This window comes from Eumetopias jubatus, unplaced genomic scaffold (assembly GCF_037043125.1).
Source record: "Eumetopias jubatus isolate StellerSeaLion01/CBP00866 unplaced genomic scaffold, mEumJub1_p1.0 scaffold_17, whole genome shotgun sequence".
Classification (NCBI taxonomy): domain Eukaryota; kingdom Metazoa; phylum Chordata; class Mammalia; order Carnivora; family Otariidae; genus Eumetopias; species Eumetopias jubatus.
The window spans coordinates 58564203-58568874 of NW_028274823.1; the positions used below are offsets into that span (position 1 = coordinate 58564203).

Here is a 4672-nt window from a genome sequence, read left to right on the forward strand (position 1 = left end):
TAGAATGGTGGTTACCAGAAGCTGGGGGAAGGGGGAAAGAGAAGTTACTATTTAATGGATATAGAGTTTCAGATTTGCCAGATGGAAATGTTCTGGAGATCTGTCTCACAGCAATGTGAATATACTTAACTGCTACCGAACTGCACACTTAAAAATGGTTAGGATGGTAAATTTTGTGTGTTCCTTACCACAATAAAAAAAATTAAATGCAGAGTAGAAAGAAGGAAGACAAAGATAAGAATAGAAGTCAATGGAATAGAAATAGGCAAGCAATAGAGAAGATCAAGAAATGCAATAGCTGGAGGCCAAGGAAAGGAGGCGAGTCAAGGACTTCCTCCTGGGGAGGGAGCTTGGATTCGGGAGGCCGCGTTGGGCCTGTTGGACTAGGCGTCCACGCGTGGGAGAGTTCAGGCATGTCTGTACGTGCGGTGATGCACACCTTGTGCAAGAACAAGACACTTTGCTATGGAGTCCCCATGCTGTTGCTGATTGTTGGAGGTTCTTTTGGTCTTTGTGAATTTTCACAAATCTGCTATGATGCTGTGAAAATTAAGATTGATCCTGAATTAGAAAAAAAAACTGAAAATAAATAAAGTATCATTGGAATCAGAGCATGAGAAAATAAAGGATTCTGCTTTTGATGACTGGAAGAATATTCGAGGACCCAGACCTTGGGAAGATCCCAACCTCCTCCAAGGACGAAATCCAGAAATTCTTAAGACTAAGACAACTTGACTCAGTTGATTCTTTTCTTTCCTTTTTCTTTCTTTCTTTCCTTCTTTCTTTCTTTCATTCATTCATTCTTTCTTTCTTTTTTTAACAAAAATGTTATCAACTGGAATTCCCACTTCATATGCAAGTGGGAAGAAAATTTCAGACCTGCAGAAGCTTGGATGTGAGTAACGTGATGACAGATGATCTTGATAAAAAGTCACAGTAACATCAGGCAGTGATTTTATGTCAAACCTATGTAGGAAAATACTATCGATCACAGGCTGATGAGAGTTTTGGTTTTACTTATAGTACCTCACAGGATATACTAATCAGTCTCCAAAGTGTCACCTGATGATTGTATTGATACGATCAAAACATGTTAAGAAAAAAAAAAAGAAATGCAATAGTTGGTTCTTTAAAAAGATTAATAATGTTGATAAGCCCCTGGCAATACTAATCAAGAAAATAAGAGAAAATGTAAATTAACAATATTAGGAATGGGAAAGAAGACATCACTTCAAATCCTACAGACATCAAAAGGATAATAGAGAAATATATGAACAACTTTCATGCCAGTAAGTTTGACAACTTAGGGGAAATGGACACCTTCCATTAAAACAACTTTCTGAGGGGTGCCTGGGTGGGTCAGTCAGTTAAGCATCTGGCTCTTGGTTTCTGCTCAGGTCGTGATCTCATGGGTTGTGTGATCAATCCCCACATCGGGCTCCACGCTCAGCAGGAAGTCTGCCTGAAGAGTCTCTCCTCTGCCCTTCCCCCCACTTGTGTGCATTCTCTCTCTTTCAAATAAATAAATCGATCTTTAAAAAAAAAAACTTTCTGAAATGAACATAAGAGGAAATACAAAATCTGAACATCTTACATCAATGAAATTGAACAGAAAATTTAAAATCTTCCCACCCCAAAACTCCTCTAGGCTACAGAATTCCCTGGTAAGTTCTACCAAAATGTAAGGAAGAAATAATACCAACGCTGAGCAAGGAGCCCCATGTGGGGCTCAATCCCAGGACTCTGGAATCATGACCTGAGCTGAAGGCAAACGCTTAACCAACTGAGCCACCCAGGTACCCCAATCTATACAAACTTTTTAAGATAATATAGGAGGAGAGAACACTTGCCAACTCCTTTTCTGAGGCCAGCATAACCCTGATACCAAACTCTGACAAGGACATTACAGGAAAGAAAACTGCATATCAATATCCTTCATTAACTTAGCTGCAAAAATCCTAAACCAAGTTTATAAGGCAGAAATTTCTGTAAAATCCATGATCTGTGGGTTGGCCCCACACTAGTTAAATGTGTTCTTTGTGTACCTATAAAATTCCTATTTAGTGGAGTGGGACAACACCTTTATATATGTTTTAAAGTTCATCTCTGGAGGCACCTGGGTGGCTCAGTCAGTTAAGTGTCTGCCTTCAGCTCAGGTCATGATCCCAGGGTCCCAGGATGGAGCCCCACATTGGGCTCCCTGCTCAGCAGGGAGCCTTCTCCATTTCCCTTTCCCTCTCCCTCCGCCACAACCTCTGATTGTGCTTCCTCTCTCTCTCTCTCTCTCCCTCTCTCTCTGTCAAATAAAATCGTTAAAAAAAATAAAAAAATAAAGTTCATCTCTGTTATTGTTGATGCTCAAATCAGCATTAAAATATAGATAAAGTGAAATGAAATGAAAATAAATGAAACTTTTAGTCTAAGGCTGCAAAGAAAGCAAGGATAAATCTAAGAAGGAATGTGTTTTATGTTTTCCCCTTCTAAGTAGTGTATCTATAGATAATGATAGATGATAGATGATAGATAGATAGATAGATAGATATAGAAGATAGATAGATGATGATAGATAGATGATAGATGATAGATAGATAGATAGATAGATCAAATAAATGAGAGTATTTCCTGGAGCCAGATATTTGGATTCTGGGATCCAAACAGGGATCCAAATATTTGTTCATTAAACATATGTTTAATGAGTGCTCACTAAATGGCAGGTGTTGTTTTAAGCTGCGGAGATAGAGTCAATTAGAAAAGAAGAAGAAGAGGAGGAAGAGAGAGGAGGAGGAGGAAGTTGTTCTTGTCCCCAAGAAGCTTATATTGGAGTATAGAAAAAGTAATTAAATATAATAGTTTCAATTAGAAGAAAGCACTAAAAAGAAATAAACATGGTGACATGAGTGGAAAAGAGCTATTTTTAGATAGGGTGGTGGGAAAGTGACATTGAAACTGAAATCTGAAGGGAGGAGTCACCTATTAGAAGAACTGAAGGAAGAGGTCCATCCCAGGCAGAACAGTGAATGCTAAGGTTCTGAGCTAGGAAAAAGCTTAGTTCTTTCCAGGAATGGGAAGGCAGTGTAGCCGAAACCTAATAAATGACAGGGACAGTAATACAGGAAGAAGAACAGTTAGAGAACAGTTGGGTATAAGAAGGAGATCTACAGATGTTGCTCTCCTCTCTAGATCCAAGGAGGATTATAGGGTCAGAATTTTAAAGCAGCATTTTCTGTTATAGCCTGTGTACCTTCACAACCTTGAGGAGAACTGTTGTCTTCCATCTTCATTCCAACAGAGGACTCTGTTTATTCCCTTTGAATAGTCTCCCTTCCTTACCAGATTTAGGGAAGGAACCAAAAGCTACAACTTCATCCCATGCCTCTGACCAACTGCAATACCTAAAATACAGTAAACCCACAATACATATTTTTTTAAAGATTTTATTTATTTGTCAGAGAGAGAGAGCACAAGCAGTGGGGGGTAGCAGAGGGAGAGGGGAAACAGGCTCTCTGCTGAGCAGGGAGCCCAACGTGGGGCTCAATTCCAGGACCCTGGGATCATGACCTGAGCCGAAGGCAGGCGCTTAACCGACTGAGCCACCCAGGCGCCCCTGACTTAATTTTTAATTAGAGCTATAGATCTACTTGGAGATCAACTAGTCCAACCCTTATTAGGATCAAAAGACTATACAACTTATTAATGGAGAAGAGCTGGTGTCCTGACTCCCACTCCAGTTCTAGACTCCCCACTTGACATTAGTAAGTAAAAGTATAGTCAAAGTACATTTAACAAGTCAGATAGAACCTGGATGGGGTCCAGTGATTTCTAAATGTCTAAAAGTTATTTTAAAGCCATATTAGGTATTAGTATATTATTCATAACTGTACTGACACTGGTATTGTCATTTGAACTGTGAGAAGACAATCATAACAATGCAAGTCTTCATGAAATAAGACATTATCAATGAAAGAGGAAGACGATTTTTTTTTTTTTTTTACTTAAATTCGCCTGTTATCTTGACTGTTCTTCTGGTTCCCACCTACTCTTGTCTGGGAGCCTAAATATCAACACATCAGAGAGAATAAATGAAAGAAAAGTAGCAGCAGCAAAGAAATACTGGTGAAGCCAAGTATAAATAAGAGCTGGCAAAAGAAAACAAAAACAAAGCAAAGCAAAAAGCTGGCCAAGAAGGTCACACCAGAGATCAGTTTATACTAATGCCTTGTTCTACTGATCAAAACCCAGTAACTGTGCTGTTATAATAAATGCAAGGAGCAACGGAACTGTTGAGCAAGTTATTTATTTATTTATTTATCTATCTCCCTATCTACTTATTTGGCAAGCCAGAATATTAAAGCTAGATGGTAAGAAGTACAGCGTTTTGCCAGGCAAGGACTGTGACATCTCTAAATTTGCACTTTGCAAGAAAAAAAGACATGGGGAAAATGTGACTAACTTACAAGCATTGACTTTCATAAACAAAAGTACGAGGTTTAGGTAAAAAAGTATTAGGTAAGAAGATAATTTAAGCTTTTATCTACCTATCAGGAACCACTTAGGAGAAAAATAGCTCTTTATTGAAATTTATGAAGACTGAAAAGTCATAGTAATAACTGTGACAGTGTAAAGGAGCAACTCTTTGCAGAGTTGACAGCCAAAGCTAAGTAAATAGAATCAT

General features: G+C 38.6%; 1 pseudogene; it reads left to right on the forward strand.

Annotated features, from left to right (window-relative positions):
• The first annotated feature begins 413 nt into the window (after nt 1–413).
• LOC148162175 (cytochrome c oxidase assembly protein COX16 homolog, mitochondrial pseudogene) lies at nt 414–735 on the forward strand (annotated as a pseudogene).
• Nucleotides 736–4672: the final 3937 nt, after the last annotated feature.